Raw genomic sequence first — 17616 nt, forward strand, 5'->3', positions numbered from 1 at the left:
CCCATCAAGAGCAGTGATGGAGTTCAGAGGCCCCGCCGCTGAAGAACACAGAGGTTTTAGCAGGCCAGTCATGGCTAACAGACTGTTAGGCATGTATTTGATAAAAACCTAAGCAGACCTCGGGGAGTTTTAAGTATCTAAAGTTTTAGGCTTGGATAGAACCGCATCCCCAGCTTACTGCTAGAAACAGAGCCCAGAAGCACTGATTCAAAATTACACCAAGTTGTCTGAGGAAAGAAGGCAAAACAGGCTGATTTCTGGCACCATCGGCTCTGCTACAGAAGTAATTATTTTCAGCACATCATTAACATTTGGAATTCGCTACTAGTCTTCAGAGGTGGGTAGAGCTTGGAGACAAATATATTTACAGAAGTTCCTGTTGTTTTTCTCATGCTTTAATTTCTGCACTAACCACATGGACTTACCTCTGGCATACTGTCACAACAGCCTGCAGGAAATTTCTTGTGCTGTTTTCTGAGGAGTCTTGCAATGGTCACTGTCAGAGAGAGAGCATTCATTTCAACTGATCAGCAGCACAATCTGGGACATGATATATTGTGCTCCTGTTTATAATGCACCATCAGAAAGGCAAGCCCACCATGCTTTTCTTTTTTTAATTCCTTTAAAACTGCTACATAATTTCTACTGTTTAAATACTCTGTCTTACTGATTTAGAGATTTTCTATGAGGCTTTATACAGCTTTTTTTTTTTTTTTTAAGCTTCTTTCCTGTGTCTCCTCTTCCTCTCTTGTTAAATTGTTAAAACAGTTTCCAGCGCCAGCCGCTCCGTGCAGCGGTTTGCTGGTTTCTGATGAAAGAGCTGCTGCCAAATTTTATAAAGAATGTTCCCTGGGGCACAGAGGGGAGGGAAGTATTCTTCATGGCCTCTGTTTTCTTCCCATATTGTTTAACAAACAAGCAAACTGCCCTGCAGTCGCTCTGACCCCTATTTAGACATATCCCTTTCAGGCAGCCACACAAATGAACTAGGAAGGAAGTGCCGTCACGGCCCTTACAAAAGATAGAGGGAAATAAAGGCAAACATTGTGTGTCTAAACAAACAAGCTCACCCTGCTCTGCCCTTGTCTTCTGCCTAATTCCTACAGGAACCCGTCCCAGAAGTAGCAGTTGGGGCAAGAGTATTTCCCAGGTTGTGCAGGACTCGGTTTCCACCGGCTCCATTCCCACCGCCCCTGCCACGTTTTGCCCCAAACCTCAGAGACAAATGAATAATCCAAAAACCTTCGGTTATAAATGGGAACTCAGCCCAGGCTCTTTGAATGGCTTAAGCCTGTCTCTCAGTCTGGTTTCCTGCATGGACTTCGTGCCCTCTGTGCCTCAGTTTCCCTAGTTAGACTTTCCCAGAACTTCAAGGGGAAAAAAAAAAATAAAATTTGTGCTTCGCTAATCATAAATTGAAAAGTGCAAGTTTTGCAAGAAGCTGAAACAAAAATACCTAGAGGCCAAGCTGAGAACAAGTTTTCCTTTTGAGCTGCTTCTTGCCTACACACAACTCCAAAGGATTTGGAAATCAAATAACTTTTGATAGACAAGAGATGAAACAGATTTGCTAGTAACCCCCATTTTGTGATGGGGAGCTAGAGCATAAAGGATCTTGGAACTAGAGATGCAACTAGAATAGTCAAAAAAACAACCTCAATGTTGCATGCTAATCATAGGAACAAGTTTTGACATATCAGAGCTGATAAACCTGGTTTCAAGAATGCTTAGATAAACTGGAAAAAATAAAAAGAAGAAAAGAGAAAATACAGTAATTTAAAAGATTATAAGAATTATTTTTAAAGTATTTCTACATTTCTCTGGTAATGTCCATTCATAGTAGTCCCAGCTTGCTGAAACCACAGGTGGATATTTACCTTAAAGCAGTTACTGGATCTGAAGCCGGCACTGACTGACCAAGTCATGGCATTGCCGTAGGACCATGACCCAGCAGAAGCACCACATCACCTGCACGCCCCTTGGGCTGCTGCAGGTGCCCTCTGTTCTCCAGGGCTCTTCTCAATGCAGCAAACCTTGGGGCTACTTTTGCCCAGCCATCAGCTTTAGCCTTACCGAAAGACAAGAAATCAAATTTCAAACAAAATGCTGGACTGATTTTTAAGAGCAAAGTCTTATTTGCAGTTTACTCTCGTGCTCTGTGGCTAACATAGATTTCTAGACTCTGTTTAAAACTCATCAGAGGGACTGCATAGGAGAACAACTCAAACATTTGTGGAGGATTTGTCAAGAGCGTTGCTTTGCCTTGCTCATAGCTTTTTGTCGATAGCGCCATGCAGAGCAGACAGAAAACAGAGCTGGATCTGGTCGTCATCATGCACGGACTGCAATATGTGCGTATTTGCGCCTGAGGAACTACCTATCACCGTGATGAATGGCATCGCATTTAACTATCTCCTTAAAGAGACAAGATGCTGTAAGTTTTTGTTATCAGTTGTGCCCAGATTTGTACCATTAACAAAAAATTGGATTAATATTTTTAAACTGATCAGGTTAATGTTTTTATACTCGTTTATCATGCTCCAGGGGGGTCATAAACTGGGATAAAAAATACATATATAGTTTGCAGTTTGTTTCAAGCCATGGAAAAAGAATAGTCTACAAGACGCTCTTTGTAAAGGCACCTTTCCCAGAGTGCTGCTCCCTAGGTCTCACTGCTCTAAAAATACTGTTTTCTTTCTTTATCTTGATTATTAATCAAGCATACTATATGTGATTTAAAGATGCGCACTTCATTTCACAAAAGCACCAACAATCCCCCAAATGTTTCCCCAATCACAAACGAGATGCTCCGGTTGCTCCCAGTAAAACATTGCAGGAGCAGGCAGCCCAGGCTGAGTGAGCAGCAAAAGCTTCTGAAATAATTTGCTGCCCCTGCAGCCCTCCTGTTTTCTATATTGCCACTTTCTGTTCTGAAAACCTCCTGTTAGAGCCTGCAAGCTCTCTTTTTTGAGCAATTCTCCACTGCTTGTGTATTTTTTGTGATTGCTATGGTTGCTCCAACTCGCCAGAGCCAGCACTGCAGCCAGGTCAGGCTCAGCTCTTGGTATCTTGTTTCCTTCTCCCTTCGCCCACCCTGATATGATGCAAAACCTTTCACAGGCGCACGCACAGCTCAGGCTAGGTGGCCTATTTTGTTTGTAGATTGCATCACTTTAGCAACACTTGGAGGTAAGGGGCCTGTCATCACCCTCTTGGGGAGCTCGAGTTCTGAACAACCAGCCTTTCCCCTAAAATGCATGAGTTTATGCAAGAGGAGGGATTGTCCAGAAGTTTCCCTGGCTGGAACAAGAGGAAAACACCAGAACTTGATCAGAAATGATACATAAGCCTTGGTAGTTTTTTTCAAGTACGGAGATTAAGTTACTAAACCCACAAGCTCAGGACCATCAAAAGGTATTTGTCTGTTCTATTTGACTACTGTTGTCTGAGAGCAAGAAACCTTTAGCTTCTGACGCGCCCCTGCACCACGACCCCTGCTGCTCCTGGTGACCCGAGACCCACTCTGGCAATGAACAGCGGAGCATACTCTTCCGTCAGCCTGGAAAAGCATCCATGACAACTTGTGTCTAAATCTGGTGTCTCAGAGAAGACAGCTGCCTCGCAGTGTGTCGCTGCTGGCGGCAAGCGTTGCACCCAGTCACTTTTCATCAGGAGGGAGACCAAACCACTCTGGAGCTGCTTTCTATTGATACCGCCTGTCAAGTGTTTGAGAATCACACGTAAACACCTGCTGAGGAGTCAGCCACTGTTCAACGTGGTATTTCTGGGCCTAGTAAAAATGAATTTGGCTTTCAGTCATCTTTTTGGATGTTATATTTCCTATGATATAGCCATGATGGGGGAAAAGTACCTACTTTCTTTCTCAGTAAACATGCATAAGCCTAGGCCTACTGCTCCATGGATGGAGATCTCTTTTGTGGCATCTCTTTCCAGATTGACTCACGCTGTGCTTTTGGTAGCCACCCATCTATTTCCTCAAGGTCATGAGGTGACCTCAGAAGAACAGTGGCAATACTGATCCCCTCATCAGGAGTTTTAACAGCTAAATTTAACACTCTTCTGTGCATGTTCTAATACTGCAGTATCTTAGGATTCAATCCCGTTGCCTTTAAAATGGGGGGGGGGGGAACATGGCAGAGGTCATTCAGTGCCAGCAGCTCCCTCTGGGGAAATACTCTGCAAGAGCCAACCTTACATTAAGTTTAACTTGTTTCCTGCCAGACTCTCACTCACAGCAATATTTCTAACTTTCTTTAATCGGACTGATATCTACACACCCCAGTTCCACATTTTGCCCCACTGCCTCGCTCTCTTCTGATGTAGGAAACGTACCTGCAAGTTGGGCAGATGCCTGGCTCCAGCTAAAAGCAGATCCACCACTACCGGGTCCCTCCCTCCCGCTTTGCAATGGACATGGGGGTGCGGAGGGATGACGATCACGGGGAGCTTTACTTAGACTTAACTGCTAAAAAGATTTATTATTTAAAACCGGCCACATACAATGACAAAGGAACATAGCTATTATTTCACCTTCTGCTTTCCCTGCAGACAAACACTTTGCCTCAGGAGGCCAACTGTCCTCTGGCTGTTAGCTCCGGGACAGCCAGAGGCTCACCGAGGCATACAGAATAGCAATGGAGGAAGCTGGTCATTAAAGATATCTCAGACTCTCCCTTGGTCATTTTTACTCATCACTGCTCTACAGAGAATAAGAAATATGTCTCCCGTGAGAGTCAAATGCAACACCTATAAATTAATCCCAGTCCAGATAAACCCGCTGAGCTAGCTCAGAGTGTATTTATAGCCGAGACACAGCTTCCTCAGGGAATTACAGTCTCCAAATCAGTGCAGTTGTTCCAAAAAAATCTGAGAAAAGCTGCTTCTTTCTCCTTCTCCTCAAGTATGGTGAGTTCCTTTCACCACAGAATTGCAAGTATGAAATTCACTCTCAAATGCAACCAGCTGGCTGAAATAACTTCTTGTTTGTGTGGCTGCAAGGCCATGTCCAGAAACCCTGACCATCACTAACTACACAGTTATATTCACATGATAAAAATATGGTGGCATTAATAACTTGTGCTGGCATGCCTTCCCAATTGTCAGGGCTTTACATAAATATAGAACTTGGTCTATAGATTAATTTCAGAGCCTTTTTATATCTGATTATGGCTCCAGGCAGATCATAGCCTGTACAGACACAGTAATTAAGGATCAGTAATTCTGTCCAGCGGCCAATATTCCCTACAGTGAGAGGCATAGGATGGGTTTTCAGCTGCTTGGCGTTTCAGAGGCTCCCTAGAAGTCAGCTATTAGAAAGCTGCGCTGTACAAGGACAGAGCACCAGCCTCAAAGGAAAACAGCCAGCAAGCATTTCCATTTCAGCATCTCAGTGGGAGAAAGTGGTTGCCCTGAAGACCTCTATAGGAAACAGTTTTACTTACATAGCTCCACAGACGCACATGGAAAGCCGTAGCTCCCATCTGTTAAACCGGGGACAGGCGCTGGGAGCCAGCGCTTCCCTCACGCCTCCATCTCAAACAAGTATGCAGCCACACCGTTTCTTGGGAACGAGCTGGATACACACAGAAAAACAAGGAGGGTTCTTAAATTTCTGAAGTACATGTCATAGAAATAGCAAATAAATAAAAGAGCATAAATAAAAACATTTTTCTGGAATCATTTTACAGAGGTGAAAATTCCAACAGCAAAAAAACTTGACTGCAGCAGATCCCAAGTTTTATTCCCATACTTCACAGCCAAGGTTTCTGTCAACTGGGAAGAAAACACAGCTGAGCTAGAAATCAGGGCTGTTTGTGAATCACAGGGAGAGAGTGCAGTGTAATAGCAGCACCCATTTCCAGCACTGAAGATATCAGTATGAACAGAATTGCAATTTTTACACAAGTAGCTATTTTTGTTGGGGTTTGGTTCCTGTAGGTTTGTTATAGGTCAAGCCCCCCACCAGCACTCCTGGCTCATCCTGAGAGCATCAGCTCCAGCCTTGCACTGTCACAAACCAATACCCCTATATAAATAAGCTCTAAGAACCTTTTGGCTGAAAAATTTGTGTGGGCTTGATTTGAAGCACATCAGACTAAAGGAAGACAAGTATAAGACTTGAAGAAGAGGTGTGCAAGAGCTAAACAACTTAGTTGACTAACTAACTGGGGCACATAAGGAAAGGTAGTGCTGAACTGGAGCCTCCAGCTCATGCAGAAGAGTCTCCCCAAACACACATATGACATTCAGGTCCCAAACCTCCCACATTTACCTTGCCAGGAAAACAACCTCCCATCGGCTTGCAGCCGAGCTATTCACAGACTCGCACCTTAGTGGAAGGATGGCAGAAGCCAGTTGCTGGTGACACCCAAGGACAGTCTCTGTTAGATAAATGGCTTTAAAAATTGCTAGCAGAGGTGTGCTATTAACAACAGTACCTGAATATGTTCCTTGGTAATCAAAGCAAAACACCTTCCAAATCAGCATGTTTCTGGGAAGAGTCTTCCCATGTCTGATTCAGTGGGGAACCTCACTGTTTACTATAGTGCCATGGGCAAAAAGAGGCAATTTTAACATTCTTTATCAATTCACTGAAGTTACACTATAAGGCCTCTGGTGTTGGGGGCTAGAAAGCACCCTGTGAACATAGGAGCTGCTTTTATTCTCAATTTACAAGCAGGGAAGCTGAGCTGAATGAAGATGGCTGAAGAGAGTTGCTGAAGGACAGCCCAGAGCCATTGCGCTCCTAGCTGCCACCGTCCTCCTGCAAAGCCTTGCTGCTGCTCCCAGGAGGTGGCCTGGGTATCTCCTGGGCTCCAGCGTCGCGCTGCCCTCACCCTCTGCCAGTCCCACTGATGGCAGGCAAGAACATGGAGTGGCTTTTTTTTTTTTTTTCTTATAACAGTCGCTCCTCTGGCACAACTGATGCACTCCATCTTCTGTTATGTAAATGAGATACCATCTAGGTATTTCAAAGGGAAGAAGAGCAAACCCAAGATGCCTGCAGGATTTTTGTAGCTGCTGTCAAGTCTGCCCATTCTGTGCATCTTGTAAAGATACACAAACAGACCCACAAAAATATTCTTTCTCCATCATACATAGCCAGGCTCACAAGCCAATACTTAAACAACAAAGAAGAGCAATAACAAGTATTATAACCTAATTTTTAGATTGGGAAAGGGTTAATGTAAAATATGTCTTAATAATTCCTTTACAGATTATTTTAATAACATTTCCATCACTGTAATGGTCACTGGGGAACCTAACAGCTAGGTGAATGGGAGAGCTGCACAGCGGTGAAGAGGCAGCTCAGCACACAAGAGCAGTAACCTGGCAAATACTGCACCTATAAATGACGAGCAGAAGTGAAGAGCATGTGAAAAAAGGGGGTTTCTGCTACCCAGTTTCTGCCGGGATAAGAGACCTCTGTGGGTTCCAGAAAAAGTTGTTAGCAGCAATGAAAAAAGCTCTCTATCTGAGGAGCAGAGCCAGGAATCATGAAGACAAGATGGACATTGATGCCAGTGCAGAAAATCAGGCTGTACGATAAATACCACATTGGTGGTTCCTTTTGGGTCTTTACATTGCCAGATCACACAGCCCAGCAGCCACAGACCAAAAGCACAAGGCCAAACAGCTCTCTGGGCAGCCTGGGGAGCCAGTCCCTCTCCTTGCCACCTTTATGGGCATTGCTCTCCAGTTCCTCCAGTGAGGGCTTCATCTTACTGGGGCACAATTAGTCTTTAACCCTTTCCTTGGTGGTCACGGGATATAAACTGAACTGATATCAGCTGCGGCTCTCTTGTGAAAGGTACCTTTGACTTTTGCATCTCAGCCCTTGATCAGATTTTTTTCAAATCATTGTTGCAATAGGTACCCTGCCAGTCCTTACTGGGCTAGGATGGAGAAGGACCCCACTGCTCTCAGAGTAACGGTTTTACAGAGCTTCAGGATTAAACAGTCCTGATTACACATGCTAATGCATCTACCTGGCACAGTAGTATGAAGCTGCAGTCCACGTAAGTGCAACCTGTTCAGAGCAGTTGCACATGTAAAACGTTACTAGGAATGGTCTATATCTGGGACAGAGACTCACACAAGAGATGGGCTGTTTGGTTTTTATGAAGCTGGGCTGAAAATGCTCTGTTTGCTTTCTTTCCTCTCATGATTTCTGTAGCATTCTCTGGCTCACTTTGTCCAATTGCTGAGTCTTGCTCTGTACCATCATTTTTCTTTCCTTGCCTGTAGACCCTTCAGGTGCTGCCCTCCCCACAGCACCTCTGGTCCGGCCAAGTCTGAGGCAAGGAGCAATTGGTCTTCTTCAATTGCCATTATGGCCAGTGACGCGAGGCCAAGGCTACCATTAAGGAGAGTCATGTCTGACTTCCCTTTTTGAATCCATATTGACACACTCCTCTCTCTGCTTCTGTCTTTTCTTCTCTCCTCCCTTTGACAATCATTTCCCAGTTTATGTTTCTGCACACTTTCATGCACTCTCAAGATCTTTCCCAAGGACCTTTCCATGCCTTGCACTGTGAAAGGTGCTGTCTTCTTTTAGTGCAATGGCAGTTCAAAGGCTGATGCTTTAGAGCTTCCTTGAAAGGTGTTGGATTCTGCTTTCCATTGCAAGGAGAGGTAGCTGAGGTACCTCCACTTGAAAGGGTCAAATCCTGCTGCTGGCTCAGGACTGACATGAAATAACCAAGCAGTGTCTCCATAGGCAAGGTCACCCTGACCCTTCTCTTGCTTCCTGCTTTCCGCTTTCCCCGGACTTGCTTGCTCATGGATCAGCCTGTGTCAAAACTTGGAGTTTGGGGGGGTTTTCTTGTCTGGTGTTAAATGGAAAATGTAAAGCAAACAGGAAAATATAGAAGCACAATCAAAATACAAAAGTCATCCATTTGGTCTGATTCTTTCAAAATACTCCTGGTTGATACTCAGAGAAAATAATTATTTTTAGAGCAGCGTCTGCATTTTTGCTCTCGAGTCTGCTCTGCGGCTAGCTCCTATTTAACCAAAGAAATAGATTGACTGACACCTAGTGGTGCTTTTCTTTCTCTTATTCTGCTGAGTGTAACATTTTAGGCAGTATTTAAGCAGGACCTAGTACATATTACCGTTATTGTAGGAAACAGGTTGCCTGCATTTTATATCTATTTTATTAGTGTATACAAATATTCAGCATAATCACAGACAAGACAATCAACAATTAATTTTAAATATATACAGGGTCTTTGGTTAATGAAGGATTCTGGTATTAGACCACAGTACATCCCTTCCTCACACTGAGCAGATCTGTAACACATAGCTCTGGGAGCCCCTAAAGTGCTAATAAATAAACATAAATTCATTCTCAAAACTGACAGTCTTCTGGAGTTGTTGTTTCTACTAAACCAGAATTATTGATTCCCTTATTAATGATTTATGTGTAAGTAATTAAGAACTGAAAAGTAATTTTTTTTCCCCAAATTTTGATTTCTAATAGCATTAGAGAACTTCATAATATGGTATCATTTAGCCTGATTAACAATAAGAATGCAAAGATGATTTTGCTTTGTCATTAGTATTTGTAGATGCTTTAGACTCTTGTCTCAGTGGTCGCCTAATGCTCAGCATCTGTGAAGGGATTTTGCAATGCAAGACGAATGCCAAACATAGCTTAGCTGACTCCAGCGTTCCCACAGACTGATGTAGGTACCGTCACCCATATGTGCTTGTGACTAATAGATTTGGTTGGTGCAATGCTGTGCTTTACAAACCTTGCTGAGAAATCACTTTACAAGGTCCAGCTGGAGAAGAATTAAACAGAGAGGATTCTCTTGCAGACAAAAATATCTAAATATAATTCCCTGTTAGGGACAGGCTTTTGTATTCATTTCCTTAGGACAGCATGTCCGTTCTCCTAGTACCTCTGTCTGTACTTTCCAAAATAAGTTATCTGAACTGTCAGATCCTGACTCAGAAAATCCATATTCCTCTGCCTTGCTCCCCTATCTCAACTGAGTGGGATGTGGGTGTTTAGAGGTAATAGTATATGTAATTTTTGATGGAGACTAGATCATGTAGTAAGTAGCTGAGAATAAAACCTGATACTACCAGCAGTGCCATTCACACCCAAATCCCAGAGATCTGAATGTTAGGTTCAGTAATGATGATACAGAGGGAAGTAATGCAAGAAATTACACAACTTGATCTGAATAGTCACCTAATATATAAGTTGGTCCAGAGATGTTATTTATAATCAAGCCTCGTTAAGGCACTGCTACCCAAAAGTTACTTGCCTACATAAATCCCAGACTGATGTACCCCATAAAAGCTTCTGCCTGCCAACCACACAGTGATCTAGGTCTTACTTCTAATTTTGCCTATCAAAATAATTACATAATCACATCACATTATAGAAACAGTTAGTCTCCATGTCTCATTCCAATTTGTCATATACAATTTTAATAATTCAAGAGTTGTACTGAGTCAAATATTAAAAATTTAATAGTTACTTAAATGACCACTCAGCTCTTTCAACTATTCATATTCCTACAAGGAAAAGCAAGGACTTTAGCTCATAGCTGTAGATCCTGTGTTTATATTCCATTTTTCATAACACTTAGCTACTTTCAGTTGGCCTCTAGCTGGATATGGGAAAGTCATCTTTTTTCTGCAAGATTTTGGGGGTTTTTTTCAGTTTGGCTCATTACCATCTCTCTGTCCCTACTTTTGGTCTCTGGGAACAGCAGAAACCACAAAATGTTTTTGATTATCCACTAATCCCCTCAGGCAGTGTAGTGTCTTTTGTCTAGACTTCAGTGAAACTACATTTATTTGTTGAGCTTTTAGTTCTCAATTTAAAAAAAAAAAGTTGAGAAACTTCCTGTGGTCCCTGTATAGACTCTTGGCCAGTTTATACGAGAAAAACACTGCCTTATATTTCATGTCCATATTTTTGTTCCTTTCTCTTAATGTTTTTTAAACTAGTTTATTTAATATTTCTTTCTTAATTTTGGCATTCTCCAGCACTGTGAGGAATACTCCTAGTTATTGTGTCTCCATCCCCTCTCTCTCTTCCATTCTGAATCCTTCCAACTTAGTCATTCAAACCTTTGCACTTGTTCTGAGGGGAAGCTGGCACATGAATGCCACCTATGACGTCATTAGCAATGGCCTTGGCAGGAAAACGTCACTTCATATTATTCTCTGCACGCACCCAACCAATCCAGGAATGGCCAGCTTTGGTACATAGAAAGTGTAGGGATCAAAACAGCTGAAACATAGCCTGGTATTTCCTTGATTATGTTACCTTTCTTATAATCCCCTTGCATTTAAGAAAGAACATGACTCTATAGATATTAGAGGCTACAGCAGTGATTTTCATGCTGTCAACTCAATGTAACCAACGTAGCCTTCAGTGACTAACATCTCAGAGAAGCCCGCCCTATGGCCAATGGGTCAAGTTTAGAAATTTGGGAGTGTGCAATCACCTCCTCCTTGTTTGACCTTTCTTCCATTCCATGGTTTCACATAGGCATCCTGTAGCCTGTTCCATATAGGGAACAGGCCTTCTGACCCAAGCACACAAAGATATAACTTCTCCCATTTTCTGTTTCATCTGCCAACCGTCCGTTTCCATGTCATCATCCCCGAAATCTCCGTATTATTATCATCAAGTGGCTATCACTGCACATGACTTTTTCTGTATTTCAGACTTCAGTGTAAGAATGTTGAAATTGTTTATGTAGCTGCTGTATTAAATCTCTTTTTGGTATTTATCCACTTAAACATGTTTTTGATACTCTGTCTCCAGTGAGTTCTCATTTATGCTTCTTCACTCTCAATAAGCCAGAGCCTAACATGTTACCACAGAGACATGATCCAGCACAGATTGAAGGGCTCATGTGGGTAACCTCCTCAGAAACACTAATGGTTTGTTTAATATTTCATAGATATGTCAATTATAAATTCAGTTCATATTTGAAAGGCTTCTTTGCACAGCACTAAATCACTTCATGTTTCCTGTAAAGTCTTTACATGAACTGAAAGGCAAAGGTGAATCTGAGGACACGCAGTGTTGCATACAGTCATTTCCCTACACTGGTCCCAGAACCCCTGTACCCCAATAGCAGGCATGCACTCTCTGTAGCAAAATTCCCAATTTGGAGCTTGATCCAAACACTAGCAAAGTCTGTGGATGTAACTCAAAACAAATTCAGGTACAGAATCACATTTTTTTTACACAGGTAAGTTTGAAAAATTCCCTTTTACTCCATAATTTAGTACCTCTGGCTGAGCCTTAGGAGTTTTTCATCGTAGCTAAGAATATAGATGCACAGTTTCGGTGCTTTGAATATCCAGCTCAAGGAGCAGGTGAGGACATGTCACAGCCCCACTCTGCTCTTCATGTTTGGATTTTTATTTTTATTTCCTTGTGAATCTCAGGTAGAGGCTGGAAAGAGAAAGGGAGTTGGGTGTGCCAGTGGCTCACTCTTCAAGGGACTATGGAAACGCTCCCGGGCAACTGTGGTCAAACATTTGTTCTGCTATTAAACTGATGGTTCTACTATATATTTAAGCATAAAGTAAACCACCCAGGGATCTTTGTTTCTCCTCTGAATCAAAGAAAGGAAAATCCCAGGGTAAACAGGCATTTCTGAGAACAACCGATACAGAGACCAGGGAAGTCAATGGAAGACTTTGAATCAGATTTTGATGTAATTACGCTCAGAATCAGGTCAGACTTTGCAGGCTTGAGCAGTTTTCTGTTACTCTCTTAAAGTGGTTCTCCTAGCACCATTCCCTTCTTCCCTACTGCCTCCTTCCAAACATGCCCTGACTCATTTATACTGATGGCTTAGTCCTTTCCTCCTCATTATCAAATGGTTTGTTTACCTTTCAGAAATTGCACCAAGCACTAGTTACCATTGTATTGTAATATAAGTAAAACGTTTAATACATGCAGAAGGAAAAAAAAAAAGAAAAAAGAAAACCAAATGAAAAAGGTTGCATCAAAAAATATATATGTGTGTGTGTCTGTTCATCGTTTGAAACAGGAGTTAGAGTAACCTTTTTAAATGGTCCAGTGGTCAATGTTGGCACAGCCAGTCTTCATAAAATGTAGAGGACCAGATCCCAAGAGGCAGTGACTGCTCTTGACTGTTATTGAAGTTGATAGGAGCTGCTACTGCTCAGTATGGGCAATGACCTTCATCAGGCTGTGTCACTGAATAAAACATCAATTTAAAGCAGCCTGGAGGTCCTGTGTGTGACTTGCTCTCTATTAATTTCATCACCATCTCACCTCTGGTGCTCTCTCAGACATACTGGAAAGCAGCTTTGGACAGTGAGCCACAAAAACATTCTGTTTTCCCTCACAGTCGAAGAGTTTTAACCTCGTATTGAATGACTATTCTATTTCTATTTCACTGCACTAGAGCATTTGTTCTAAGTGGCTAATTCCTCCTTTCACAGGAAACACTTTATTTTACCCAATCCAAATGTTCAGAACTAAATCTGACTGACCTGTCAGTCCCTGTGGCAAGGAAGCAGCCTGTGAAGGGTCAATTTATTCTCACTAACTCTGACATATAGCATAGGTTCTTCTATAAAGACGCAGATGAGAGACACAGAAAAAAACCATGATATTTGCCTCACCAAAAAGCCTCCCACGAATGACTTTTATCCTGCGCGGAGGAAACATCAGCTTTCAGTCTGATTGTGCACACACAGACTTCTTTGTTAGCACATTGGTAAGAGGCGGTATTTTCAGCTCTAGGTGAACATCTGCGTGTTTATGCCCCCCTTCTTTATCTTTGTCTTTTACTTGTGACAGTTTCAAAATGACTGAAAGCCATTGATTAATCCTCTCTTCATTCACAAAAGAGAATTTTAGATGCTGTAAAAACTTTAACAAGCAGTTAATATTCTGCAGAAATCAACCTACTCTGTCACAACAGAAGAGGGCAACCTAATACCATCTCACTGTTCCCGTGTCCACATACCCCCTCATCAGAGCAGAGCGTAGCACCTTGTCAACAGGGCTAAAGGGCGTGAAGCATTTATATCCAAGAATCTTTTCAAAGCTAGGAGCACCATTCTCAATATCCATATTTGCTTTCTTGTCCCACATTTCCTTTTCACTTTGGATATGATCACAACTGCTGAAGCACCACCTGCTAGGGTATTTTTTGTTGTTGTTGGTTTGGGGGGAGATTGGTTGGTTGGGGTTTTTTAAAATCAGATTATTTGGGTTCTATTTAAGACAAGTTTGCTCTGTTGGGCACTGGGAAAAGCAGGAGGTGCAGGTGCTGAATTGCCACAACAGCAACAGAGGCATCTGCTGTCCTCAAGCACCCCGAGCTCTAGGAAGATGTAGGCATAGCTTAAGGAGTTCAAAACGTACCTAAGTGAAGACAATGATGACTAAATAACAGCTAAGAAATAAGGAGGAAAAAGAATTATGTGTAGATGATACCATTACATTTTCCAATATTAGAGATGTAAAGTGCATTAGAGATGTAAAGCCCCTAAATTGGTCATTGTAGTGAGATTTGCTATGATGCTTTGAGGTATTAAGGGTGGGGTTTTTCACTTTTTCTTCAGCTGCCAGAGGTAGAACTATGAAAACAGTCTGGAAGTATCATCACAAGTGGAGATTTAAAGGTAAAAAATGAGAAATATAAAACATATTTGTGGTAATCTGAGGTACTACTGCTATAGTAGTATGGATATATCTGTCTGAATAGAAAAGAGGTGGGCTGAGGTGGGAAGTGTTTGGAAGGAAATGCACAGAAATAAGAAAACAAATGAAATTAGAAGTAGAAACAGAAATGAAATAGAAATAGTGGAGCTCTTGCTTATTAGTCAAGCAAAAGGAGGCTGTGCAATTACATTCATAGAATCATTTAAGTCAGAAAAGACCTTTAAGATCATCAAGTCCAACTGTTAACCTAGCACTGCCAAGTCCATCACTAAACCATGTCCCTAAGCACCACATCTACACATCTTTTAAATACCTCCAGGGATGGTGACTCAACCACTTCCCTGGGCAACCTGTTCCAATGATTGACAGCCCTTTTGGTGAAGAAATTTTTCCTAATATCCAATCTAAACCTCCCCTGGTAAAACTTGAGGCCATTTTGTCTTGTCCTATCACTTGTCACTTGGGAGAAGAGACTGGCAACCACCTCACTACATCCTCCTTTCAGGTAGTTGTGGAGAGCGATAAGGTCTCCCCTCAGCCTCCTCTTCTCCAGGCTAAACAACCCCAGTTCCCTCAGCTGCTCCTCATAAGGCTTGTGTTCTAGACCCTTCACCAGCTTTGTTGTGCTTCTCTGGACACACTCCAGCACCTCAATGTCTTTCTTGTAGTGAGGGCCCCAAAACTGAACACAGCACTCAAGGTGCAACCTCACCAGTGCCGAGTACAGGGGCATGATCACTTCCCTAGTCCTGCTGGCCACACTATTCCTGATACAAGCCAGGATGCTGTTGGCCTTCTTGGCCACCTGGGCACACTGCTGGTTCATGTTCAGCTGGCTATCAACCAACACCCCCAGGTTCTTTTCTGCCAGGCAGCTTTCCAGCCACTCATCCCCAACCCTGTAGTGTTGCCTGGGGTTGTTGTGACCCAAGTGCAGGACCCGGCACTTGGCCTTGTTGAACCTCATACAGTTGGCTTTGGCCCATCAATCCAGCCTGTCCAGATCCCTCTGTAGAGCCTTTCTACCCTCAAGCAGATCAACACTCCCACCCAACTTGGTGGTGTCTGCAAACTGACTGAGGGTGCACTCGATCCCCTTGTCATTGATAAAGATATTAAAGAGCACTGGCCCCAGTACTGAGCCCTGGGGAACACCACTTGTGACTGGCCACCAGCTGGATTTAACTCCATTCACCACAACTCTTTGGGCCTGCCCATCCAGCCAGTTTTTTACCCAGCGAAGTGTACGCCTGTCCAAGCCATGAGCAGGCCATTTCACCAGGAGAATGCTGTGGGAAACAGTGTCAAAAGCTTTACCAAAGTCCAGGTAGACAATATCCTCGGCCTTTCCCTCATCCACTAAGCGGATCACCTTGTCACAGAAGGAGATCAGGTTAGTCAAGCTTTCTACATGCAAAGCTTTTACCAGTGCAACTATACTGGTTGTAGAGGTAACTGGGTAAAACAAATGCAACCCCAGATTGTGGGCATAGCGGAGGAAGGTCAAACCAGCTAGAGTGAACTGAAGCACTCAGCAAGAATAAAAGGAATCAAAAAGAGATCATGCTGCAATGAAATGATGGAGATATAAAGGAAGGAAAAATTGTTATCCCTAACCAATCTTCCTTTGCATATGCCTAGTCTTGGAAGTGTACGGGAAAGAGTATTGAACTCCAAGTGGTGGGAAAAAGCTGCATTCCTCCCTCAGCACAAGATTTCAACTAGACGCTCCAGAAAGCAAGAGCAGTCAAAACAGGGACCTCTGCATATCCTAAGAATGTCCAGCAGTGCTGATTGTGCTTCCTCTGCTGTGATTGCTCCCATCTTTGCCATTCCCCTTCATTTCTCTGTATACTTCCTACCTTTACTCTTTGTCTTTAGCCATTCCCAAACTATATCAGATTTAATTCATTCCCTCTTCAGAAAGACCATTCCATACCCCCAAGAAATTACATTTGTTACCACTCTATTGTCCAGCCTGTGCTCATACTACTTTCCCATCATCTGAATACTATTAGGTTACATACTCTGTCCTACTGGGCATGTATTAATACTTGGTCTGGATAGTGCTTAATTACTACTAGGTCCTTAGTCATTACTATAATAAACATATCAGTACAATAAGTGATCACTGCAATTGTATAAACACAATAAATGATCAATGCAACTGTAAAAACACTTTTAACATAGTATAGCTGTAACCTCACCAGGCAATTGCATAATTCTAATTACCTTCTTTTTTCTTTTCTGATTTAAATTGGTGCAAAAAGAATGCCGACAGTCCCAAAGAAATACTTCAATGTTATTTTATGCCAGAAAGCTTAGTCCTGGATGACCGTAAATAGATCAGAAGGAGCAGGAAATGTAGCTCTGTAGCAATTAATTCTGCTGACCATCCTGCTTTTCTATCATCAACAGAACATATAGTACTGATGTGGTTACAAACCACATTTCATCACCTTTATTTATCTAGTTCAAATAATCACATTTATGGCTAGGATGACTGGGGTTGTCTAAAGTAAAGACAGACTCCTTGGCTTCGTAGTAAATCACTATGCTTACCTGCTCTGTATTGTGTCCATGTGATCTAACTAACAGAGCAAATAGCACTAACAGGTCTTCTCAAACTTAACATTTATTAAGAACTTGCCCAGACACAGAGTTTCCAGTGGCTAATATATTTATTAACTATTCTGAAAGCACAGAAGTTCTGTAGGAAATAATATTTTAACCAAGTAGGATTCATTTTCTGTCAAATACTACAGAATAGGTTCCATGTACGGAGAAAGAATTGACTACAGAGCAGTACCTAAGCATGGTTTTGACCAGCAGATTGGAAGATAAAATCAACGGTAGCTGCCAGAATTCATATACTGTAAGAATAAGAAATGCTGAACTCACAAAAG

The 17616-nt window shown here is 42.4% G+C and overlaps 1 protein-coding gene across 1 annotated transcript in view; it reads right to left on the bottom strand.

Moving 5' to 3' along the window:
• Nucleotides 1-5471: 5471 nt before the first annotated feature.
• The window catches only part of TRMT9B (tRNA methyltransferase 9B (putative)), a 123453-nt gene continuing 111308 nt past the window's right edge, over nt 5472-17616 (bottom strand). Inside the window, exon 5 of the transcript XR_012835359.1 lies at nt 5472-5593. The gene's annotated coding sequence lies outside the window, so the exon portion shown is untranslated. The remainder of the gene's footprint in view (nt 5594-17616) is intronic.

The sequence above is a fragment of the Balearica regulorum genome, chromosome 4, assembly GCF_011004875.1.
Source record: "Balearica regulorum gibbericeps isolate bBalReg1 chromosome 4, bBalReg1.pri, whole genome shotgun sequence".
Taxonomy (NCBI): domain Eukaryota; kingdom Metazoa; phylum Chordata; class Aves; order Gruiformes; family Gruidae; genus Balearica; species Balearica regulorum.